Consider the following 27,182-nt stretch of genomic DNA (forward strand, 5'->3'; position numbering starts at 1 on the left):
AACAAAGTCCTTGTCTCTCTAGTCAAAGGACCAGGTGAGGAACAACCTAGCAAAACAGAACACTTAGACAACAGCCACTTTGGTCCAGCCAAACACCATAGAAAAAGCTCCAGTTCTACCTAATCAAAGTAAAAACAATATCTTAAAATCGATTTAGGAATGATAAAAAAAAATGGACAACAATTGTTAGAGCCCTTGGGCAGTGTGGTGGCACGGAAGCAAAGACAATGGAGAGAGGTCATTGCCGCCACATGACTGTGGCCTGTGGCTTCAGGATCCTCACCTAGAAAACAGCTATTATCTGTACCTTGCAGGGTTGCTGTGACTCTTAAAAGAGGTAATGTATGTAAAAGCCTTAGCACAATGCCTAGACTAAAGAAGGTGTTCAATCACGTAACTGTAATAATAATGTTAATCTTTTACAAACATTAAACACCTTCTAGAAATATCTAGTGTTTCCAAGTAGTAGGCATCAGCACCATTTTACAGACTAAGAATCTCAGTGGATAAAGTAGACATTGAAGACCAAATTCCAAATTTCTACCTTTCAAATAATGCTGCTTAGGTAAGTTATTTTTAACTGGTTGAGCCAGCTAGAAAATCCTGCAACAAAAGATGAGTTCTTTCTTATAAAGCATTTGTTTAACACACATTTTAAAATAGTAAAACAGAAAGCTTTCTCTCTTAAGTAATATTTCTCTAAATAACTTTTATTTCCATATACTTTATATGTCAATAGATGTTGTGACTATAATGTCAAATAGGTACCAATTATTCATTAAAAAAACAAATGTTAAGAGAGTTTAAAGGCTAGGCAAGAGGATCGCTTTGCGCCCAGGAGTTCGAGTCTGCAGTGAGCCATGGTCGCGCCACTGCACTTCAACCTGGGCGACAGAGCGAAATCCTGTCTCTAAAAATACATACATACATACATACATAAAGAAATAAATGAATGAATGAAATGAAATATGTGAGTGTACTCTAACAAAACATGTACAGGACTCATGTTTCATTTCATTTATTTATTTATTTGAAACATGTATAGGACTCATGCACAAAATGCTACAAAATGCTGATGACGGAAACTGGAAAAGATCTAAATAAATAAGATACATCCTGTGTTCATGGATTGGAATATTCAGCATAGAAAAATGGTTAATTCTCCCCAAACTGATAAACAAGTTTCACACAATTCTTATCAAAATCTCAGCAAGATTTTCGTATAGACAAGATCAGTCTAAAATTTACATAGAAAAGCAAAGAAACTAGAATAACAAAAATTATTTTGGAAAAAAAAAGAATAAAGTAGAAGTAATCAGTGTACTCAATTTCTAAAATAGATAAATAACATGTAGCATATTCATACAATAGAATACTTTACAGCAATGAAATGAATGAACTACAGATACAGGCATGAGATGAATACATCTGCACAATTTTGGATGAAAGAAGCCAGGCACAAGACTATGTATTGTATAATTCCATTTATATAAAATTTTAAAACAAGTAAAACTAAACTAGGTATTTTGGAGATGAATACTTAGGTGATAAAATAATCAAACAAAGCAAAGACGTAGTTTCCACAAAAGTCAAGACAGTACTTCTGGTTGGCGGGGCAGGGGAATGAATGGTGTGATTGAGAAAGAATGTGAGGGGGCTTCTGGGATGCTGGCAATATTTGATTTCTTGTGGTTATAGGAAGCTTGCTTTATAAAAATGTGTTAAGCTGTACATTTATATTCTATGCCCTTTTCTGTAAGCAGGTTGTATTGCTAAATATAAAGTCTATTTTTTTCTCTCTCTCTTTTGAGACAGGATCTTGCTCTGTTACCCAGGCTGGAAGGCAGTGGTGTGGACACAGCTCGCTGTGGCCTGGACTGTCCTGGGATGAAGCGATCCTCCCACCTCAGCCTCCCAAGTAGCTAGATCTATAGACACATGCCACCATGCCAGGCTAATTATTTTATTTTTTTGTAGAGATGGAGTCTTACTTTGTTGCTCAGGCTGGTCCCAAACTCCTGGTCTCAAGTGATCCTCCTGCCTCAGCCTCCCAAAGTGCTGGGATTACCACTGTGCCTAAAGTCTATTTTTTTTTCTTTAAGGATCTCTTGCCATCTTTGAGAAGAGTGTCTTGTATGAATTGTAGAGAAGCATGATAGAAGTCAAGAAGAGTAGCTGGGTTGAGGGAGGCTTTTTATTGCAATAATCCATGTGTCAGGGGACAAGAAGCAGGACTAGGACATTAATAGCTGGGATGGAGAGATTAGAGAACTTTCAAAAGCAAATGGAGGAAAGGGTAAAGTCAGGGTGTGGTAGCTAGTTTCTAAAGATCGTCCCCAGTGAACCACACCCGGTAGTGTTGTCTCACATTGATTCTGGACTGGGCCATTCAAACTGATGGAATGAGGCAAAATGGTACTACATGGCTTCCCATGACTTCCAAGGCTAGGATGGAGGAAGGTTTGCCTGGGCCTCTTGGAGTGAGAACCCAGCTCTCACACCGTGAGAAGCCCAAACCACCCAGCTGAGCTCCTAGCTACCAGCCAGCGTCACCCACCAGCCACAGGAGTGAGCCATCTTGGGCAGCTAGTCCAGCTGAGCCATGAGATGACGGCAGCCCCAGACAACATCTGCCCTTAATGACCTAAGATAACCCAACAAGAACTACCTGCCTGAGCCAATGGACCTCCAGAATCAGGAAGGACAGTAAGAAATTGCTGCACCACTGAGTTTTGGGGAGGTTTATTTTGTAGCATTAAAGAGCCAGAACACAGAGAACACACCAGGTTGTGCTTGAGTGACTGGAGGGAGGGTGATATTATTAACTGAGATAGACAATGTGGGAGAAAGAATAGGTTTGGTGGGGTAAATAGGTTTTGTTTTGGACTTCAAGATGCCTGAGGTACTTCTAGATGTAGTTCCCTGGTAGACATCTGTATGTACAAATCCAAAAGCCAATGAAGAGATCTAGGCTGAAGATGGAGATCTGGAAGATATCAGCATATAGCCCTGAGTGCATCACCCTACCCAAGAAGTAGGACTACCCCTTCTGCAAAGATTAGTCCAAACAGCACCTCCTCTATGGAGAATCCATTGGCATTGGTTTCTAAAAACTAGCTATTCTTTTCCCAACAATTGGGTAGTTCTTTGGCAATATCTTATCTACATCTCTTACCACACTACCCTATAATGATATATTTACATGTCCGTCTTCCCCAGTAACTTGTAAGGTGACCCGAGCTAGGACTGTAATTTAATCATGTGTCTCATCATTCCCAAAAGCAAGTAGACCTTCAATAGATGAATGAACAAATGAAGATTAATAGGGATTTGTTGTTCATATCTTACTGAACAAGCTAATTTCTTACCAAGCTAAAACTAGAAAATAACTTACTATGTGATTAACATTCTAAAAAGAATGTTTATTTACCTATATATTTCACCCTTCTTTTAGACTTACTCCTCTCCAGAGGTTATTTCTAATTACACAAATTTATCTTCTATTTGATATTTAAATTGGGAGAGATTTTACAGATCATATTTTGAAGATACTTTTCTTTTTGTACAATTGAGTAGTTAGTGGAAAAAAAAAAAGAGAATGCCTTAAGATTCTGTGAATTAAAGAGAGTTACGGGTTTTTCTCTTTACCCAATAAGGGATTTCAAGTAAATTAAACAGCTTTAGGCACTCCTTTGACTATTTTAGAAAATTATGAAGACAATTTTACTCTAAAACTTTTGATTTTTATACCATGGACTGCAATGCACCTTTTTTAACCCAATAAACATCATTAACTTATTTAGACTTTGGAAGAGTCAGTGTAAGAATTTAAATCATAGGCCCATAGGCTACCCTATAATTTTAGTTTTCTATCCTTCTCATGAGTAAAGAAAACAGCTGTGTTTATCCCTTCATGGCTGACAAAATCCCTTTGTTGGTACTGCACTATCAAAGTTACTTGTATAAACACAAAATCTGGCAGCATGTTAATTTCAAATTATCACATGTACTTGAATGAATCTTTAGAGCAAGAACTGCCAATTTTAAAGGGCTACTGAAAGTACTAAAATATTTATCAGACAAGAGGTCTGCCAAGAGCTTTCAGGGCCCAACTGCTTCCTCAAATTACACACTAGACATAGAAGATTAGGGGAATGTTAACAGGATGAGATTATTAGTTGTGTAGATACTTTGCTTGAAATCTGAACTGCTGAAATTAGATTGGGAGCAGCTAGCCTCATCCAAGGTTAGGGGTTGATGAGGAAGTGCCTTTCTAGAGCAAGCAAAATTCTGAATACTGGTTCGTGATCACTATCACTGCAAAGCTAGCCAGACTTTTGATCGGAAGACTGGAAAAAAAGAGAAACTGGTAAGGATTCTAAAGAAACCCCTAAAAAGTCGTTTAACTTGTAAAGACTGGGCTCTTGGTGGACTCATTTATTCACTAGATAAAGATTAAGTGCTGATGCTACCATCTCTATGAAAGCAGTCCCCTTGAGGCCAGTGGTGTTCGGGTTAGTTTTTGTTTTTGTTTTTAATTAGGAACAAAGCTACTTGCAAAACAATATGTTTTATCATCGTCCATATGACTCCTGCCAGTCTTCCCAATTCAAACCAGACTCTCTCTTTAAGCTCTCCAACCTTGCCATACCATCCACTTTTTTCCAAACCTACTCTTCAATCCATGGTTCTACCCTTGACTGCAAATTAGAGGTATGTGAGAAGTTTTAAAAACAGACAATGCCTGGGCCCACCCTTAAAGGTTCCAATTACTCTGCTCAGGGGTGGGGCCCGAGCAGGGGTATTTTTTAGAAGTTCCTCCGGTGATTCTGAATGTGCAGCGAGAGTTGAAAGGCACCACCTTAACTCCCTGCCTCCGCCCCTGGAAGCGCTTCCCCGCCCCTCCTCCCCATCTCAATCAATCTTTCAAGCTTCTACTCAACATTCCCAAGCATCACCTCACCTGTAAGTCATTTCCTGACTCCCCCAGGAAGAGAAGCATCCTTCTCCCCTGTGGCCGTCTATGCACTCAGCATAGTTTCGTCACAGCACCTGGTGTAAATTTTTTCAGGGACAGGTCTCTCTGCTTCCACTGAAGTTTGAGTTTATGAGGGTCAGGTTCATCTCTGTAACCCCCGTGTCAATAAATGTTGCCAGGAGGAATGAGTGACAAATATTAACTACTTTTAGAACTCCGTCTTCTCTGGTTTAAATCTCCAGAATCCCTTGGGGCAATATTTCCAAAACTACTGGTATTCCAAAGACCCATAAATTCTCTAAATTCTCTACTGCAGACCTGGCAGTGGAGATAGGAGATAGTGTGGCTGTGAGAGGGACTGTGCAAGGCTGTAAAATTTCACCATTAGGCCCAACTGTTAGGACACACTCCCTCAGGGTCTTTGTAGTCCACTCTGGTGTTCTGAAAATGACAATGATAAAAATACCTGTGTATCAGACACTGTTCTAAGGTCTTTACATAGATCTTCATTTCATCCTCATAACAATGAGGTTTTAGATACCATTAGATATCTAGCATTTGGTATTTGCTAGATACTAATAATGTCCTCATTTTACAGTTAAAGAAATTGACACTAAAACTACCTGCTTTACCTATATAGCTCTGCATTTGCAACAACACTGCGAGAAAGTGAAGCTGATGATACAGGAGGTAGAAAGAAATTATTTAGGCAGATAGTGAGAGCCCCAAGAGTCCTCAGCAGGACTTCCCCTCTAACAAAAAGCAGCCCCCAAAATCATTTCTTTTCATAACAAAGAGAAGCCTGAAAAATTGAGTTGCAAACATAGATAAACAAGATAGAAGCTTGCACAGGGGAATGACGGCAGCTGTGCCAATAGAAAAGGAAAAGGACTACCTGGGGGGCAGCCATGTCCAACACGGAGGCTCCATCTTCCCTTTTTTTGTTATCACGTGTACAGTAATAAAGAAATGGGCAACATGGTGCACCTCAGGCAGAGACGCGCCTGGATAATAAAAAAGGTTTGGATGGGGGATACTAGAGATTCGCGCCCTATGCAAATAGCACAACTGGTCTAACCAGTCTTTCTTGCCCTTTCTTGCCTATGTAGATCAGACACCGCCTCCCCACCAGCTCATCTATAAAACCTCCTGCATTTCACTGCGGATCTGGCAACCCATTTTTCCGAGACCCCTCCCTGCAGCAGAGAACTCTTCTCTTTCTTTTGCCTGTTAAACTTCCGCTCTCAACCTCAATCTTTGTGTATCCTCATTATTGTTCTCCGTGGCCATGAGACAACAAACCTCGGGTGTGACTCCAGACAACAAGGCTGTTTCACTTAGAGGTCAAACAACTTGCCCAAAGACATGTGGCTATTAAGTGGAATCAAACCCAGCTCTGCCACTTACTCATTTAAATGGTCAGAAAGCACTGTTTTATGGATTTTAATAACCTCTTATGTCTGTGAGATTATTTTGTCTGCAAATAATAGAAAAACACAATTTGGATCCATATAAACCATAAAGAAACGTATTCTTTTCCATAGGAAGTCCGGAGATAGGGTAGCCCCAGTCATGATGTGGTGGGCACTTCTGCTTCCTTCTCTACCTCTGCTGTTTCCCTTACATTGTGCAGGCTTCGTCTTTAGGTTGAATCCTCTCCCTAGATGGCCATTGAGATCCTAGTCATCACCTCCAGACACAACAACAGGCCTTTTCCTAACTGAGCATTTCCAAGGGCACGAGAGAGCCATGAGCAGCTAGAGGAGCTGAATAGGTGCTGCAGAGCCAATCACTGTCTCCCTTATTCCTTATACTCACAGAGCATGCTTAAGTTTTCAGAGTACTTTCACAGTGATTATCACTTTCAATTTTCACAATGACCTATGTGAAATGTGAGTTTTGGATTATCCTCACAGCTGGATTTGTTTGCAGGAAAAGAATATTTAATTTAAGTTGTTATATTAATATTCAATATATTAAGATACAAATCTCACAATCTAATACTTCCTTAGGTTTTTAAGTCCACCTTACAAATTCTGTTTTTTTAAGTTGGGTGAATTTGGTAATCACCTTACAGAGAACTTTGTTTTTTGTTTTTGTTTTTGTTTGTTTGTTCTGTTTTGTTTTGAGACAGAGTCTCGCTCTGTTGCGCAGGCTGAAGTACAGTGGCATGATCTCAGCTCTCTGCAAACTCCACCTCTGGGATTCAAGCGATTCTCCTGCCTCAGCCTCCTGAGTAGCTGGGATTTCAGGCATGCACCACTATGCCAGGCAAATTTTTGCATTTTTAGTAGAGATGGGGTTTCACCATGTTCCCCAGGCTGTTCTTGAACTGCTGACTTCAAGTGTTCCACCCACCTCGGCGTCCCAAAGTGCTGGGATTACAGGTATGAGCCACTGAATCCTGCCTACAGAGAACTTTGATTAAAACTTGGTCCTATTTATAAACAAAATCAAATATTTTAGAACCTTTTATACTGCACTTATAAATTTAATTCATATTTAATTTTATTAAACAATTATCTGACTTAATGAATGAAACCTTCCTGAGCACTAAATAATTCTTTTAAATTTGATATGTTCAATTAAACTGATAATATGTTGAACATGAAGTTCTCTTAAATAATTAAGACCTGGATATAAACTTACACATATCAGAATCAATTATGCATTTGTGTATTTTAAAATGGATTTAGAATAATTCAATCATCTTAAAACATGATAAGTTTATAAAACATCAAATATGTATAAACTCCTTAACCCCGAAATACAAATACGGTGAGTTTTGTTCTCAAAACTTATTGGGGTAAGGCACTTCCCACTCAGGCTACAATTTTCCCATGTAACTGTAGTTTGAGGTTGCCCAACCACCAAAGATTTTGGCCAGGAGGCTGAGTTCTTTGGTAACTAAATGAATTCTATTTGTGGTTGCTATGTCAATTACTCCTTAATTTCAGGAGAGGGATAGGTCAAGTAGCCCAAAACCAAGACCCTTCTGATTCTCTCAGAAGAGTTTACCCCACTCACATCACTTGATTGGATTTTGCATCTCTTTGGCAAAGATGTGTAAATGTTTTCCTTATTCCTTTAAAGAACTTTGAATTTGCTTGATTCCTACATGTATTCTTATTCTTAGGATTTCATAACTCTTATAGGGTATTAAAATGATATCCAATAGATTCTGAGTTTGTCCATTAGTTTACAACTTGCAAGGTAATTCAACTGACATACTTTAAGCTATACGAGTTACCTGGAAATCACGTGGTTGGGCTCTTAACTGTATGGGGTACTTTTCTCTCAGAGCAAACCTTCTATGGGCCATAACTCTTGCCTCTGGTTAGAGAACGGTCATTTGCCCAACTTATAAAGTTGGCCAATAAAAAGAGTAGCAGCCCTCCAAAGTGGTATAAAAATTAGAAATATCTGAAATCTATAACTACAAAAATAAACATTATCTAAACTTAAGCAGAGCCTCCTGAATTACAGCTGCTATGATCCCCCTCTGAGGGAGTTTCTTGATTTGGAGAAGACTGGCCCTAGCATCAGCAAGTAAGAATTCTGCTACCTGTCAGCATAAAAAAGCCTAATAGAACGTTCTCTACTTTCCCATTGAAGCCCAAACCTTACTCCCACTTTTTATTAAGTTGGTATATAATTCTTTACCTCTGAGTATTCAGGGAGTTACTCAGTAATGAGTATTCCCACATGTGCATGTAAATAAACATTGTATTTTATTTTCTCTTGCTAATCTGTCTATTGTAAGTTAATTCTCAGGCTCCCAACATTTTGCACGTAAGTGGGTGTATTAGTCTGTTTTCACGCTGCTAACAAAGACATACCTGAGAGTGGGTAATTTATAAAGAAAAAGAGGTTTAATGAACTCACAGTTCCATGTGGCTGGGGAGGCCTCACAATCGTGGTGGAAGACGAAAGGCACATCTTACATGGCAGCAAGGCAAAAAGAGAATGAGAACCAAGCAAAAAGGGGCTCCCCTTTATTAAAACCATCAGATCTCATGAGACCTATTCGTTACCATGAGAACAGTCTGAGGGAAACTGCCCCCATGATTCAATTATCTCCCACTGGGTCCCTCCCACAACACATGGGAATTATGGGAGCTACAAATCAAGATGGGATGTGGGTGGGGACACAGCCAACCCGTATCAGTAGGTAAACAAAGTTTCCCCTCTACACTGTTAGCAAGTGTAGGATAGAATGATTAGGACTCCCCACTCAATCTAAAGACAGCAGCGATCTCAGACATCTGACCAAGCTGGTAAAGGTTAACCTTCTTAAGCATTAGACTCCTGGGTCTCTGCTGGGGCCCCTGTGAGTGACTCTGTTTGGTGGTAATTTGGCCACTTTCTTTCTTGTTGATAAGACTTTAATAAGGATAAAATCATGGGACTTTAGTGGCCCTTTTGGAAAACTTAAGATGTCCCCAAACTAGCTCCTCTAAAACCTCTCTCTTACCATCTCTCCTCCTCCTTTTATTGCCTTGAGTCTTCCCTTCAGCTCCTTCGATATGTCCCCTTCAAGGCCCTACCTCCTCCATCCCTCTGTCTGCCCCTGTCAGATCTTTCCTTTCCCACTCCAGCCCCCCATCTCTTTACAGTCACTCAAGCTTTAGGTCTCCTGCCCTCAACAGGGGCTCTTGAGGGGTTCAAGGGCCCCCAAATGCAATCATATGAGGCTAAAAAGGTTTATAGAAAATAGGATGGATGTTTCATCCACTCAGATGGGATTTGGAGACATCCACACAACCTCTTGATGTGTGCTCAGTCCCTTAGTCCACAAACTCAGTCCTAAATCTTAATCCACAGATTCCATTAGATTACAAAAAAAAAAAAATCTTAAACTCTTTCCTGTAAATATCCATGGAAAGTTTTAATCCTCATATTGAGCTGGTAATCTCAACATATTCCATCGAATAAAAATACAATTTGGTTAAAAATATAAAGGGGAGTAAAGACAGGAACCCACTCTTATAAACCAGTGCATTTTGTAATTCTGTGTTCACGCCTTGGGTGCTGTGACTGTTGTTACAGATGGCTAAAAATTTTAGGATGAAAGCCATCAGATCTCTATTTGTACCAGTTTGCATGCATGCATGTATGTTATGTATATGTGATATGTTCCTATCTCTGAATGGTATTGACAAATTAATTTCTAAGATCCCTTAAAGGAGTTATGATTGGCTTAGACAAACAAGGGCTATATAAATTAAAATATTCCTAAATTTTCAGAAGTAGAGAAACTAACTCAAATGTTTTTCAAGATCATGTAATTTGGGTAAATCTTTGGTAAATAAGACTAAATTGAATTTGTTGGTTTAATAAAAACAGGTGGTATGTCTTCCAAGTTATCAGCATTAAGCATGAAATAAGTATGCATTTTATTCGCCTTGGGTTTACCAGTCAAATAACCTTGTATATGTCAGATGTTTAAGATTAAAAAGCTATAAACTTAACCTAAAGAACAAACGTACAAGTAAAGATGCAATAAAAATGAATTGCATGATATCCATTATTTCTTGTACATGAAGCACAGAAAAAAAAGCAACTTCTTAAATTTTAGTTTTATTTATTTTAGGTTATTTGCTTTTTTGATTTTTTTGATAATTGCCTGAAATAAGTTAACATGAAATAAGTTAACAGGAAAATAACTTGAGATGATGGGTAGCTTTGTTTAATGTCTTAAGAAATTTTCAGGCTGGGCGCAGTGGCGTGCACGCCTGTAATGCCAGCACTTTGAGAGGCCAAGGCTGGTGGAGCACTTCCCACCAAGAGTTTGAGATCAGCCTGGGTAGCGTGGCGAAACTCTATCTCTATAAAAAATACAAAAATTAGCTGGGCATAGTGCTGTGTGCATGTAGTCTCAGCTACTCAGGAGGCTGACCTGGGAGGATACCTGAGCCAGGGAGGCAGAGGTTGCAATGAGCTGAGGTAGCACCACTGCACTCCTGCCTGGGTGACAGAGTGAGACCCTGTCTCAGAAAAAAAAAAAAAAAAAAAAAAAAATTTAGCGGGGCATGGTGGCTCATGCCTATAATCCCAGAACCTTGGGAAGAGGAGTTCCAACTTGAAGCCAGGAGTTCAATACCAGCCTGGGCAACAAAGTGAGACCTTATCTCTACAAAAAATTTTTTAAAAAGCCAGGCATGGTGGTACATGCCTGTAGTCCTAGCTACTCAGGAGGTTGTGGTGGGAGAATCACTTGAGCCCAGGAGTTCAAGGCTTGCTGCAGTGAGCCATGATCCCACCATTATACTCCAGCCTGGGTAACAGAGCAAGACCCTGTCTCTAAAAAAAAAAAAAGAAAGAAAAAAAGGAAAGAATTTCCATGAACAACCCAAACAGAATTGTTAAGAATACATTTATTAAGTTGATATAAGTGGAATAAAAATTATATGAATGGGCTTTTTAACAATTATGTTTTATAATATGTATGCTTTAAGATAGTTTCAAAAACCTTTTTGGTGACTTGCAACCTTAGAGTTATGCTAATGAATAGATATTCTTTAAAAATCTAGATAATTTCTAAGTAAGGATCTCCTGAAACATTCATTATTAAACCAAAGTTTAAGTTTATATATTTTCAGTTTCTTTCTCTTTTTTTTGAGACAGAGTCTTGCTCTGTTGTCCAGGCTGGACTGCAGTGGCACGATCATGGGTCATTGCAGCCTCGACCTCTCAGACTCAAGTGATCCTCCTACCTCAGCCTGTCAAGTAGCTGGGACTACAGGCATGCGCCACCATGTAAGGCTAATTTTGGTATTTTTTTAGAGATGGAGTTTCACCATCTTGCCCATGCTGGTCTCAAACTCCTGGGCTCAAGTGATTTGCTTGCCTTGGACTCTCAAGGTGCTGGGATCACAGGCATGAGCCACTGCACCCGGCCTTGATTTCTTATTTTTACGAAGAGACTAAAGATACTTGGGTATGTAAATAAACATTTTTTTGTCATACTGAAAAATTGTATTATGAAGAGGCATATAAGAATTATCAAATGATATATTCATAAACTGCGAGCCTGCTATGGAATGTTGGAATACGACAGACAATTCACAATTGTCTACCTTTCACTACTGTCTAGTTTTCTCTATAAAAGGAAGGTTGCTAATGATAAAAATTAATTATAACCAATAATAGTAAATTAAACTACTAAAAATAATAACAGTGAAGGGAAACAAACACAAGGGGCTGGGCATAGTGGCTCATGCCTGTAATCCTAGCACTTTGGGAGGCTGAGGCCAGAGAATCACTTGAGTCCGGGAGTTCAAAACCAGCCTGGGCAACACAGCAAGACCCTATCTCTTAAAAAAGAGCATTAGTCGGGTGTGGTGGTGCATGCCTGTAGTCCTAGCTACTCAAGAGGCTGAGAAAGGAGGATTGCTTGAGACCAGGAGGTCAAGGCTGCAGTGAGCCAAGATTGCACCACTGTACTCCAGCCTGGGTGACACAGCGAGACTCTGTCTCAAAATAAATAAAATAAAATGAGCTTTAGTATTAATAGTAACCGAATGCAAAACTAGAGTTTAATTTTCAATCTTTCTTAAAATGACGAAAATTTCTTGGATTACTGGTCTACTCTTAATAAAATACTATAAAAAGTTTTTCTTACCTTTTAAGTAATCTACCCACAAAACAAAGATTCTATGCCTTAACAGGATAATTTTCTCTGTTGTCTTTATGATGTCCTCAATTATTTAGGGGAACCAAACCTCATTTTTAAAAGAGCTAAGATTTTCCTTACAATCGTGTTACCTCCTATATCTACCTTTGAAATCTTTATCACTTTGATTAAATAGGTAACTAAGTACAGCTCCTAACTTATGATGGTTAAACATACAATTTTTTGACTTTATGATAGTGTTAAGGTAAAACACATTTAGTATGCTCCTTGACTTACTACGATGAGATTACATCTGAATAAACCCATTGCAGGCTGAAAATATGGTAAGTCTGTTGTTTTGCAGTAATCTGTCATCCTATTGAATGAAGTACAAATGAAAAATTTATCTTTACTTCTCAAACATTTTGACATTTTACACCTTATGTATATTGCCTTCCCAAATTCAAATCCTAGATAAAATTTTAATCTCAATTGACTTTGAGATTTTCCAGAGGCCTTCTGGAAAATCTTAAAGAATCTGTTATTTTACATAATAAAAAGAGATCAAATTTTTTTTTTTTTTTTTTTGAGACGGAGTCTCGCTGTCGCCCAGGCTGGAGTGCAGTGGCGCAATCTCAGCTCACTGCAGGCTCCACACCCCGGAGTTCATGCCATTCTCCTGCCTCAGCCTCCCGAGTAGCTGGGACTACGGGCGTCCGCCACCAGGCCCAGCTAATTTTTTTGTATTTTTAGTAGAGACGGGGTTTCACTATGTTAGCCAGGATGGTCTCGATCTCCTGACCTCATGATCTACCCGCCTCGGCCTCCCAAAGTGCTGGGATTACAGGCGTGAGCCACCGCGCCCAGCCTCAATTTTTTAAAATTAGGTTTTTTTGATATGTTGAATTGCATGAAAAGCATTGTCAGGGAAGAAGAGATGCTTAACCTTCCCTAATTATATTCATGTGGGTAAATATTATTACTATAACTATTTCAGAAGTTGTATAAAATTTCTAGAAGTTTGGCAATGCCCTCACAGTACATGACGTGTCCTGGTAATGTCATCCCTGCTATTAGACAACCACAGTATAATATTATCAGTGGCAACTTCGGTTATTATTTTAAATGTTGCATGCCACGAAACAACCAAATTCTCTTCTCAAATTGCATTATTTTTATAATGAACTCTCATCAGATTTTTAACCATGGTCATTTTAAGTCTTTTGTCATCCACAGACAATTGTTTTATGTCAACGCTTTTCTAAAAGCTCTTGCCATCAACTACAGGCCAGAATGCTTCATCTTCAACAAAAGGGGACTATTTCAGACACCCATGAAGAGGACCATGCCAGGTACTTTGGGGCACAGGCTTCTGGTGACATTGCTTAAATAGCTGAAATCATATCACTGAATTGAGTAAGGGTTTCTAGAACTCTAGTGGAGAAGCTAATGGGTTCATAAAACTACCAATCCAAGATCAGGTAGAACAAGAATTAGTTACATGGGACTAAATAAGTTGATGAAAGATAATTATGGCTTTTTTTTGGGAACATTTCTGTTTCTTTAATGTTCCATTTTCTGGATTTAAGGAACCTCTTATTCTTTTCTCATAAGTTACCTATACTTGTAACAATTAAATAGATTAAATGTTTGTAACAAAAATGAAAAATTTTTCTTTTCTTTCTGCCTGATCCCTCCAGAATTCATTAACTCTCAATGAGTACTCTTATTTTCATACTTATTTGCATAAATTCAATAAGAATTTGTTCTTCTTACAACAAGGCATGATTAGAAACATTGGCTGTATAACTAAGGCTTTGACTAGTATGTCATATTTAAGAATGATGTGCATAGAATCAGATATGATCAGTTTTTTTTTTTAATTTTATTTTAGGTTCAGAGGGTACATGTGCGGATTTATTACTTGGGTAATTTGCATGTCGCTGAGGTTTGGTGTACAAATGATCCTATCACCCCAAGTAGTAAGCATAGGACCCGACAGGTAGTTTTTCAACCCTGGCCCCCCTCCCACCCTCCCCCTTCTACCAGACAGTTTTAAAAACTAAGGTTGACTTATGGAGCCAGTGCTTACAAAGTCCTCTTGGAAAAACTGTCCGGTACCTGACTTATAGGGTTCCCAGCCCTCAAGAGAGTAAATGAGGTCACCTCCTGGCAAGTCCAATAAACTTAGGATATTTTGGGGACCTCAAGAAGAGAAGCATTCACCCAAATGTATAGGTATTGCCAAAGTCTGACAGGAAGTTCCTGGCTTGGCTTCCTAGCCTCAAGAGGCTTTTAAAAGTCGAATCTGTGATTCCGTATAGAAAATTCCAGCAAAGCAAACTCTAAAAGTCTCTGAGTTCAGTTACTCTTCTTGCTGCACTTATGTAAATAATCGGTCCAAGCTTAATGAGACTAGACTTGTAAACAACAATAATCTTACTTTGATTATTTTTGATCAAAATAGGGATAGCGATTGAGAGAAATTTTATGTTTCAATAGAAAACTATCATCAAACATTGTGAGTTATCATATTCTAGTCTTGTTCATTACCTTTGAGGTTTTATTATCTACCTATAAACTTGACTGAATTCTACCATCTTCTACATTTTTATCAAATTCTCATTTTTTCTAGTTGTCTTCAATATCAGCCTCCAAATTAACATTTCCAATTTTTACTCTCACCTTTCTGACTTGGTGTTGTTGAGACCTAAAACCTGATTGCTGAGATCCTTTTTGAGACTCTAGGTTAGGCCGGGCGCGGTGGCTCACGCTTGTAATCCCAGCACTTTGGGAGGCCGAGGTGGGCAGATCACGAGGTCAGGAGATCAAGACCATCCTGGCTAACACGGTGAAACCCCGTCTCTACTAAAAACACAAAAAATTAGCCGGGCGTGGTGGCGGGCGCCTGTATTCCCAGCTATTTGGGAGGCTGAGGCAGGAGAATGGCGCAAACCCTAGAGGCGGAGCTTGCAGTGAGCCGAGATAGCGCCACTGCACTCCAGCCTGGGCAACAGAGCGAGACTCCGTCTCAAAAAAAAAAAAAAAAAAAAGAGACTCTAGGTTGTCTTGTGGCTGTCCTTTGCCCAAAGCCCTATAAACTGAAGTTGGGTGACTTGATATAAACTTCAAAGGACTCATCACTACAACAGTGTGAGCCACTGAGGAAGTTCACCAGAACACACATATCTTCCATGATCTGATCTGGGAAGTAACCAAGACTGTGACTCTAATGTCTATACCGCCACCAAAAATACTTCCCTGTGAACTGAGAAATCTGTCAGATTGCCACTGCTATCTTCACTCCATCATCTAATGATGCTTCAAGCCCAGTGTCTAGAAATCATCTCAACTGGCTGAACTGTGGGCTCAGAAATTGGGTCTATCATCTGCTCTCACCATTAATCTTTGTTTTTCTTTATGTTTCCATAAAAATACCCCTCATGCGCAAGACTAGGAGATTGGTTCAACAAAACACGGTGTAGTGTGCTTATGTTAGGCCTTTGGTGCTGACTGATACTTGTTCTGATGTATGTTCCTTCCCTTTGCAGATCCTTACCTCACAAGGCCTGACCAGTGTCTTCAATAAACCCAGTTCCTTGTTTGTGAAACATCTGGGGAAGTATTAAATGGGGAAAAGGAAGGAATTAACAGCCCACCAAAATGGTATGAAAATTACTTTAAACTCAAAACATCTTCACAATCAGCAGCCACAGAATGAAACATTATCTGAACTTAGGCGAAGCCTCCTGAATTACAGCTTCTATGACCCCCTCTGAGGGAGTTTCCCGATTGTGAGAAGACTCATCCTAGCATCAGCGAGTGAGGATTTAGCTGTCCCTTATCATCACAAGGCCCAATAGAAACTTCCCTACTTTCCTATGGAGTCCAAACATCACTCCCCCTCTCTGTTAAGTTGGTATATAAACCTTTAACTCTGCAGCCATAAAAAAGAATGAGATCATGTCCTTTGCAGGGAAGTGGATGGAGCCTGTAAACCATTATCCTAAGCAAACTAACGCAGGAACAAATACGGCATGTTCTCACTTATAAGTGGGAGCTAAAGGATGAGAACACATGGACACATAGAGGAGAACCACACACACTGGGCCCTACTGGAGGGTGGAGGTTGTGAGGAGGGAGAGGATCAGGAAAAATAACTAATAGGTACTGGGCTTAATGGCTGGGTGATGAAATAATCTGTACAACAAATCCTCAATACACACATTTACCTATGTATCAAACCTGCACTTGTACCCTTGAACTTAAAATAAAAGCAAAAAACCAAAAACCAAAGACTTTTACCTCTGAGTATTCAGGGAGTTGCCCATTATTGAGTATTTCACATGTACATGTAAATAAACCTTGTCCTTTCTTTTGTTAATCTGTCCATTGTTACTCAATTCTCAGGCCTCTGACCATTGAGCCAAAGTGAGTAGAGAAAAAAATTTTCTTCTTAGACTGTCTGGGCAGCTATTAATAAATACCTTAGACTGGATAATTTATAAATACTAGAATTTGTTTGTTTGTTTGTTTTGAGAGAAGTCTCACTCTCGTCCCCCAGGCTGGAGTGCAATGGCTAGATCTCGACTCACGGAAACCTCTGCCTCCCGGGTTCAAATGATTCGCCTGCCTCTGCCTCCCAAGTAGCTGAGATTAAGGCGCCTGCCACCATGCCCAGCTAATTTTTGTATTTTTTTAGTAGAGACAGGGTTTCACCAAGTTGGCCAGGCTGGTCTTAGACTCCTGACCTCAGGTGATCCACCCTCCCTGGCCCCCCAGAGTGCTAGGATTACAGGTCTGAGCCACCATGCCCGGCCTATAAATAGTAGAAATTTATTTCTCACAGTTCTGGAGGCTGGGAAGTCCAAGAGCAAAGCATTAGCACATTTGGTGTCTGGTGAAGGCCTGCTCTCTGCTTCATAGATGGTGCCTCTTGCTGGACCCTTACATGGCAGAAGGGCAAAAAAGGGCTCACAAGCTCCCTGAGGCCTCTTTTATAAGGGCACTAATCCCATTCATAAGGGCACAGCCCTTATGACCTAATTACCTCCCAAAGGTCCCACCTCTTAAAAGCATCACCATGGGGGTTAGATTTCACCATGTGAATTCTGGGTGGACATATACATTCAGGCCATACACCTACTAACAGCAATGACAGAGTGTCAGCTTAAGTCCAGTTCTCCCAACACATGCTGCAGGGCCCTTTCCTGAGTCCTGGGCTACCCCAGGCTCATATGCTCTGGTTTGCCATGGATAATCCTGGTTTACACCACAGAAATTATTCGCCACATCCTCTTTTATTCTTAAAAGTTTTCCCCTTTGGATAATAAGTTATATTAATTAGGGATATAACAGATTCTATTTACAAACATAACATGTCCCAAACTTAACTCCTGATCCAGCAAATGGCAACTCCTTCCTTTCAGTTTTTGAGACCCAAACCTTTGAAGATACCCGTGCTTTCTTTCTCTCATGCCTCACTTCCAATCCATACTAGTTCTACCTTCAACACATATTCAGCCTCTGACTTCTCACCACCTTCTCTTTTACTTGGATCTAAGCCACCTTTACTTCATACTGAATTCTCACCATAGCTTCCCATCTGACCTTCCTGCTTCCACCTTTGTCTAGAGTGAAACTCTAAAAGTATAAGTTGAATCATGTCAATCCTCTGCTCAAAACCCTCTGAGGCTGCCCTTTTATTTCCGAGTAAAAACCAGGTCTTTACCACAGCTTACAAAGCCCTGCATGGTGGGACAGTGTCATTCCCCACTCCACACTACATGCCCTTTGCATCTCATTTTCTACCTCCTTTCTCCATTTTGCTCCAACTCCCTATGGCCCTGTGCGGTTCCTCACACCTACCAAACATGCTCCCTGCCTCAGGGCCTTTGCACTCGATCGCCCCTCTGCCTGGAATGTTCTTTCCTCAGATCTCTGTAAGACTTACTTCCTGACATTCTTCAGGTCTCTGCTCAGATGCTCAAATCTCATTTTATTTTTAAAATGTCTTCATTTACCACCTTATATAAAATAGTCATACACAGACACAGACACACACACACACACACACACACACACACCCTGTTGCAAGTTGGGTTCTCTGAAAGCAGATATTGAGACAGAGTGACAGAGTTTGGGGTGCAGGATGTTTATTAAGGCTCAGCGCCTGTGAAAGGAAGATATGGGAGAAGTAGAATGGAGCAGAGGGAGAAGCTGAATTGAGATACAGGCTTGACAAAACACTGGCCAATTTGGCAGGGAGTCGTAGAGCAAATGTTGCCCATCAGAGTTGTCCGTATTAGGCAGAAATGGCCAGGCCTCGGCCGGGTGCGGTGGCTCACGCTTGTAATCCCAGCACTTTGGGAGGCCGAGGCGGGCAGATCACAAGGTCAGGAGATCGAGACCACGGTGAAACCCCGTCTCTACTAAAAAATACAAAAAATTAGCCGGGCGTGGTGGCGGGCGCCTGTAGTCCCAGTTACTCGGAGAGGCTGAGGCAGGAGAATGGCGTGAACCCGGGAGGCGGAGCTTGCAGTGAGCCGAGATTGCGCCACTGCACTCCAGCCTGGGCGACAGAGCGAGACTCCGTCTCAAAAAAAAAAAAAAAGAAAAAGAAATGTCCAGGCCTCTATACTCTTGCTTTGTGTAACCACTGGGTGAGGGTTGCCTTGGGAAGGGCATGATCTAGGGCAAAATAGCAGCCTGCAACTGAGGCTGGCCCTGAAGGAACTGACAGCTGGAGTCTGCTGCTGACCACGCCCCACAGCTGGGCAACAAGTTCTTCCTTGAAGGGGGATCTGAGTGGAGCGTCTTTGTGTCTACCATACCCACCCACCTCCCCCAACCATGATAATAAAACTTCCAGAGGGCAGAGACTGGTTGTCTAATAAACACTGATATAACACTGGCACTTAGAACACTGCCTGGTTCATAGTAGGGCTTGGTAAGTATTGGTTGGTTGAGTGAATGAAAAAGTTAATAAATAAAATCAGTTCCTAGGTTGGAGATTTATTAAGACTATAAATATAAGGCTGCCTTAATTTTTTTTTTTTTATCTCAGTGGTGCTCCTTCTATCTTTCATCATGAAAATATCTCAATCAGTTTTTTCCATGCCTGTTATTGATATGGAACCACAACACAGAATAATGATGCATCTTCAGTAACCTGAGAAGGAAGCATTCTTGGTGTTCTCTAAAGTCAGATTTCTTTCATGGTTTGGTTTTTTTTTATCGTAATCTGCTTCCTCAGGTTGAACAGATTTATTTTCGATAGGCTGTGTGGCAGAATGACGGAGCACTGGGCATGGGGTCAGAAGATCCAGGGTTTAGTGTCAGATCTGTTACTGGATGACTTTGATCTTGAGCAAGTCACAGCCTTCTTGAATCTCAGTTTCTTCGTCTAAAAATAAGACAGTTGAAAAGAGAATTTCCAGGATTTCTTCTAGCTTCTTGCATACTGTAGTTTTCTTCATCCAGGCCCTTGAACTGTACATTTATGTGATATTTTGCCTGACTATCTTTAGACAGAGTAAAAGAAAAAAAGCAGCTATTTCAAGAAGGTGGGTGGGTGATATAAACAATGAAGAGTTAAAAGAGGGAAAGGAGGCTGGGTGCGGTGGCTCACACCTGTAATTCCAGCCCTTTGGGAGGCCAAGGCAGGCGGATCACGTGAGGTCAGGAGTTCGAGACCAGCCTGACCAACATGGTGAAACCCCGTCTGTGCTAATAATACAAAAATTAGCGGGGCCTGGTGGCTGGTGCCTGTAATCCCAGCTACTCGGGAGGCTGAGGCAGGAGAATCGCTTGAACCCAGGAGGTGGAGGTTGCAGTGAGCAGAGATGGCACCACTGCATTCTTACCTGGGCTACAGAGAGAGACTCCATCTAAAAAAAAAAAAAAAAAAAAAAAAAAAGAAGAAAAGGAAAACTAGGCAGGTGGTGGCTGAAAGCAGCCCCTTCGGTGCACGGATCCAGCCTAAGAGACCATCTGCCTGGGCACAGGCCAGTTCAAAGGCCAAGCATATCCTAAGACAGGAGAATTGATGAGTCCATCCCAAGCTGTATCTGTAGGAAGAGCAAATGTACCACTGGAGGCATCAGACTAGAGAAAGAGGTAGGGGACCCAAAGGTATTGGCATTTGTTTATTGCCTGTCTTTCATCTCTCTCATAATCTCTCCCCTACATTATAATCTCCACAAGATTACAGAATAGGCACATAATAAATATTTATTTAAAAATAAAAGATGTTAGCATCTCTATAGCAGTGATATTCACACATTTTTTTGGAAAGCAGTCACTGTAAGAAACACATTATTTTTTTCACATAGGACCCAATACTTCTATCAGTCTATCATCTATCTATCTATCTATCTATCTATATCTATCTATCTATCTGTCTAAATTAAAACAAGTTTCATGAAACAAATCTTACTCTTGCTAGGTACGATGCTTTCTGTTATTTTAATCTTCTATTTATTTATTTTAAAAATTCTGACCCTGACCTACTCAACTCATTTAGCAACCTCACAGGGAAGGAGGGAGGCCCCACTGGTTGGTGTGATGGGATCACCTGAGCTGGAAATGGAGGTTCCAGCTGAATCGGAAATTCATTCTGATTTCACGCTCTGCAGGAAGCTTTAGTATTTTAACAGGATTTCCTCATGGATTTGCCTTCAGGGAATGAATGTGCTCATCAGCAAACATGAGTATCTGCCTTGTTAATATTTCTATCAATTAATTGATAGTATATAGCAATTAATCAGTGAATTGATATTCTATTTTATATACCACTCTCTTGTGAATTTGATTAATGTGAGTCAGAATCCGAGAAATATATATACCACTCTCTTATGAATTTGATTAATGTGAGTCAGAACCTGAGAAACTATTCACCTCTGGATGCCCTGACAAGGTCATAATTCTACAAAGAACGGACCCCAGACTGGACAGAGAATAGGCCAGCTCTGTGATGATTTAATGGAACACTCCCTTTGGGAGAGTCTAATGCTTGGAGCAGTTTGGAAAGACACCAAAGATCTTTTTGGATGCTGTCACTAATTTTAGACTTGATTGTGAAATCATTTGTAAGCCTGTGGAAGCCTCTCTGCTTACCCAAATAAGGATGTTTTATAGAGATGACAGACTTCAAGTTTGTTTTATAAAACTCTCTTATAGCCCTTGTCCTTTGGTAATAATAATAGAATCATTTTCAGAGAATTCGTAGTTAGCGCACATGAATATCATATAGTGGGACATGGTTTCTTGCTCTTGGAGACTATATAATAAATACAACCTCCAGGGCAAACTAAACCTAAACAATATGCTCACATAAGCATGTGCTTATTTAATCATGCATTGCATTTGGATAGGGTTTTATGGTCTCCACATGTGTGCAGACTCGCTTGTTCTTTAGGAAGTTAGGATGGGTGGTGTTATAACTGTGATTCTGAAGGTTTAAAATAATCCAACAAGGTCACGTGCTCAGTAATAGAAGATCTAGGTTTCTTGCCGGAGGTCAGCTCTCTTTCTGTGGTTTCGCAATAACATTTGAATACGACAATTCTCTTCTGCAGGGCTCCAGCCTCTGTGATGTCCAACATGCTTATGAACGGGTTCCAACATGCTGCAGCTCTATATCCAAGCCTACTCATCCTTCCAACTTACACCTCATATGGTGCACATGAAAAAGACATAAATTTGGCTAACTTTGTGCAACGCAGGAGGGGCTACGTACACTTTCCCACTCTTGAAACTATCCTCTTGACTCTCATGGCTAGAGAAAGCCATCTGATCCCAAGAGTTATCTAGATCCAATATCTGGAGGGTAATTCAAATCAGAACCAATAAAGCAACAAAAGGAGGTAATCAGGAATGAATGCACACCAAGGAATGAGCATGATGTACAGTTGACCACACAGTTTATATAAACATGCAGCACACTGCAAAGAATATAGAGTGAGTTTCTTGGACCAGCTTCAAATTTGTCTACACTAAAATGTAATGAAAGTATGGGACTTCGAATACATTAAGGTAGTCACTCTTAACCCCTAGAGCTTTTCAAAACCATCCATACTCAGGCTTCACTCCAGTTGGACACCCACACCATTCTAAGGGTCTGATAAGTGACTATTCCTGTTGTTTAAAGCAGGCATTGGCCGGGCACAGTGGTTCATGCCTGTAATCTCAGTGCTTTGGGAGGCCAGGGCAGGAAGATCACTTGAGTCCAGGAGTTGAGACCAGCCTGGGCAACATAGTGAGAACCCACCTCTTGAAAACACAGAAAAATTAGCTACTTGGGAGGCTGAGGCAGGAGGGTAGCTTGAGCCCGGGAGGTAGAGGCTGCAGTGAACCGTGATTGTGCCACTGCACTCTAGCCTGTATCAAAAAACAAAAATTAAACTACAAAATGTAAAAAAATAAAGCAGGCATTGGTACCAAATATTTGCATAAGACTCTTTTCCTAATTTAGTGCTTCAGTGTTTTGGCCATTTCTTGATATTATCTACATTTCATTAATCCTGAAGTTTCCCACTTCTCTCTATATACCTATTGAAACACAACAGCACAGTAGTGTTTTTGTTTGTTTGTTTGTTTGTTTGTTTTTTGTTTTGTTTTGTTTTTTTTTTTTGAGATGGAGTCTCTCTCTGTCGCCCAGGCTGGAGTGCAGTGGCGCAATCTCGGCTCACTGCAAGCTCCGCCTCCCGGGTTCACGCCATTCTCCTGCCTCAGCCTCTCCAAGTAGCTGGGACTACAGGCGCCCGCCACCACGCCCGGCTAATTTTTTTGTATTTTTAGTAGAGACGGGGTTTCACCGTGGTCTCGATCTCCTGACCTTGTGATCCGCCCTCCTCGGCCTTCCAAAGTGCTGGGATTACAAGCATGAGCCATCGCGCCCGGCCAGCACAGTAGTCTTTTATCTTAGTGCGTGATTGTTGAGTCCTCAGATTTAATTGTTGTCAGTTGCTTGGTGATAATATCGTGGAGGTGAGAAAAGAAGAGGCAGCTGGGTAATCAGCTTTGCAGGCAAAACAGGATAAATTCCAGGGGCCCTGCCCCCGAGTAGCCACACTGGACCTGTGTGTTCACTCAGAACAGCTCCAAATCCCCTAGTACTTCTGTGTCACCCATTTCCCTACAGTTCCGAGAGAGGCAATCCCATTCAAAAGTGTGCAACCCCTCCCAAATCCTTCTTTGTGACTTACAAAAAAATTCCCAGATTTTCTTTTAAGTATTCATCCCTGATGATAAACAATCTATATTTTTCCCAAAAAGAATGGCCCCATTCTCTGCAGTCACTTGAGGGTTATTAACATGTTCCTTTACAAATCCTATAGACCAAGTGGATTAGCTATAGCCACTTCACAGTTGGGGTCACTGAGGTCCTAGAGAGAAGAGGGAACATGCCCAGCATGTAAGGTGTGATCCACTGATTGGTTAACAGATTCACTGAGTGCTGTGTATTGATTGATGCAATTCTTACAATAGCAACATTATCCTCATTTTACACATGTGGAAAGAGAGGCACAGAGAAGCTGAGTCACTGCATTTGGACCCACAGGTAATAGGTGGCAGCGTGGCCACACACCAGAGCCCTTGCCTGGATTACCATTCTGGGTGTGGAGCCAGGAGTATTCCTGGAGGCTGAAGGAAAGGATCCAGACTCAGTCTGCGGAAATGCTCTGAGTCCTGGCTGCTCCAACATGACCCTTCTCTCCTGCTCACATATTCCTGAAGGAAAACATGGGACTCTGTGATGTTTAATACAATAAAGAATGGGGCTTTTGACTGCAAACCTCTCTAAGGAATGATCATCCAGTAAAGGGTATGCAAAACAGAATTATTAAATAAAGAGGTGGAATGACTTTAATCTACAAATCCCTTCCCCAAGACTGAAAGTGGAGAAAAAGAGACAGGGCTGCTTATTTAACTGTATTTCTAGAAAGCAGGCTCTGATAACCACTTGCTCCTGCCATCTTGGTAAGTAGATTCCTGCACAGAAGAGAAAGAAAGTCATCAAATCCAAATAACTTCAAGCCAGCTCCCAAAGCAAGCCTGGCAAATTGCTCAGCTGACAGCAGGTAAGAGGACTTCCAGGGAGAGGAGCTCAGGGGGCACCTCCCAGCTGGGGCTGCTGGAGTTGGCAAACAGAAATGCTTGACATCCAGCGGCATTTGAATTTCAGAAACACTGAATAATGTTTGTGTCTAAGTATGTCCCTGTTGTTTAGCAATTCAAATTTAGTGGGGCATCCTGTATTTTATCTGGCAACCCTAATCCCAACACTAAAAAGATAATAAGTACATGGTATAGGTTCCCTAGATGACTAAGCCTTCCTACCTCATTATACCCTGAAGACCTGAACTTCTTTCACTAAAAAGAACATGAAATTCTACATTTACACATTAAATAATGTAGGGAATTAAAATATGTCTGATAGAAATCAAACCAACCAGCCAGGCGCGGTGGCTCACACCTGTAATCCCAGCACTTTGGGAAGCCAAAGCAGGCGGATCACTGGAGGTCAGGAGTACAGGACCAGCCTGGCCAACATGGCAAAACCTCATCTCTACTAAAAATGCAAAAAGTAGGCGGGCGTGGTGGTGCACGCCTGTAGTCCCAGGTACCTGGGAGGCTGAGGCAGGAGAATGACTTGAACCTGGGAGGTGGAGGTTGCAGTGAGCCAAAATCGCGCCATTGCACTCCAGTCTGTGTGACAGACCAAGATGCCATCTCAAAAAAAAAAAAAAAAAAAAGAGAGAGAAAAAAGAAAAAAGAAATCAAAACAACTTACCAGTAGTGTGAGGGGGATGTTATTACTACTGCTGTTTGTCCCTAATAAAAGGAACAATTAAAAGTTGTTGAAGGCAAGATGCGATGGTGTGCACATGTAGTCCCAGCACTTTGTGAGGCCAAAACAGGAGGACCACTTGAGCCCACGAGTTTGAGACGAGCCTGGGCAACATAGCAAAACCATGATTCTACAAAAAAAAAATTTTAAAGCTAGCTGGGTGTGGTGGTGTGTGCCTATAGTCCAAGCTACTCAGGAGGCTGAGGCGGGAGGATCGCTTGAGCCCAGGAGCTCGGGGCTGCAGTGAACCATGAGTGTGCCACTGTACTCCAGCCTGGGTAACAAACAGAGCAAGACCCTGTTTCTTTTTTTTTTTTTGAGATGGAGTCTCACTGTGTTGCCCAGGCTAGAGTGCAGTGGCTCGATCTTGGGTCACTGCAACCTCTGCCTCCGCCCCCAGTTCAAGCAATTCTCCTGCCTCAGCCTCCTGAGTAGCTGGAATTACAGGCGCCTGCCACCACGCCCGGCTAATTTTTGTTTTTTGTTTGTTTGTTTGTTTGTTTGTTTTTGGAGACGGAGTCTTGCTCTGTCACTCAGGCTGGAGTGCAGTGGCGCCATCTTGGCTCACTGCAAGCTCCGCCTCCCGGGTTCAAGTGATTCTCCTGCCTCAGCCTCCTGAGTAGCTTGGACTATAGGCACGCACCACCGCACCCAGCTAGTTAAAAAAATTTTTTTTGTAGAATCATGGTTTTGCTATGTTGCCCAGCCTCCTGAGTAGCTGAGGCTACAGGCGAGTACCACCCTGCCCAGCTGATTTTTTGTATTTTTAGTAGAGACGGAGTTTCACCGTGTTAGCCAGGATAATCTCAAATCTCCTAACCTCGTGATCCGCCCGCCTCAGCCTCCCAAAGTGCTGGGATTACAGGCGTGAGCCATCGCGCCCGGCCTAATTTTTGTATTTTTAGTAGAGATGTGGTTTCATCATGTTGGCCAGGCTGGTCTCCAACTCCTGATCTCAGGTGATCCACCCTCCTCGGCCTCCCAAAATGCTAGAATTACAGGCGTGAGCCACTGCGACCGGCCAAGACCCTGTTTCTAAAAAGAAAAAAGGAAGGAAGAAAGAAAAAGTTGTGTAAAGATGACTGGGCTGGGAATGAAGAGAAACGGGTTCTAGTTCTGCTACGTCCAACCCTGTAATCAGCTCCACCGGCTGCCACACAGCTTCCTTCTTTCCCCCACACTTCAGCTCGAATCCTGGGAATGGTTTACATATTGGTAACGGCGGAGGAACCAGGGAAGAGGGCCTGAGGTGGAGGATTTCTGTATTTTTGTGTGGCTTGCGGGTTGAAACCAAAATATTGCTTAATATTTTAAAATGCATATCTAATTAATACAATTAGATATTTTAACAATTCTATCCAAAATATATGCAGCTGTTTTCATTAAAAATAAGAATAATACCTCTCTGTCCCTAAAGAGAGAGCTGGAGAGGAGCGGGTGTCGCCGGCTCTACCACTAGTGAGCTCGGGGTATCTGATTATTTTCTGAGGGTCAGATTCCTCAGTGTGAAACAAGCTGGACTGAAGACCAGCTGGACTGAAGGTCTCTTGGCATTCTAGAACTCTTTGACTTGACAATTCCTCAACAGGCTTTTGTAGGCTGCAGGAATTTCCTAACTCAGAGAAGAGAGTTAGTATCACCACTTAGCTAGTTTCAGCTAGAGGACAAAGTACCTCCAGCTTTACTGCCAAATAACAACCACAAAATGTGGCTGGGCATGGTGGCTCACACCTGGA

General features: G+C 41.3%; 1 long non-coding RNA gene across 1 annotated transcript; it reads right to left on the reverse strand.

Moving 5' to 3' along the window:
• Positions 1-24,040: 24,040 nt before the first annotated feature.
• On the reverse strand, positions 24,041-26,919 carry LOC116468115 (uncharacterized). Its single transcript, XR_004248001.1, has 3 exons — positions 26,848-26,919; positions 24,471-24,587; positions 24,041-24,326 (listed from the first exon to the last, which is right to left on the reverse strand). It is a non-coding gene; the product is annotated as an uncharacterized LOC116468115 (long non-coding RNA).
• Positions 26,920-27,182: the final 263 nt, after the last annotated feature.

This window comes from Hylobates moloch, unplaced genomic scaffold (assembly GCF_009828535.3).
Source record: "Hylobates moloch isolate HMO894 unplaced genomic scaffold, HMol_V3 SCAFFOLD_5, whole genome shotgun sequence".
Lineage (NCBI taxonomy): Eukaryota > Metazoa > Chordata > Mammalia > Primates > Hylobatidae > Hylobates > Hylobates moloch.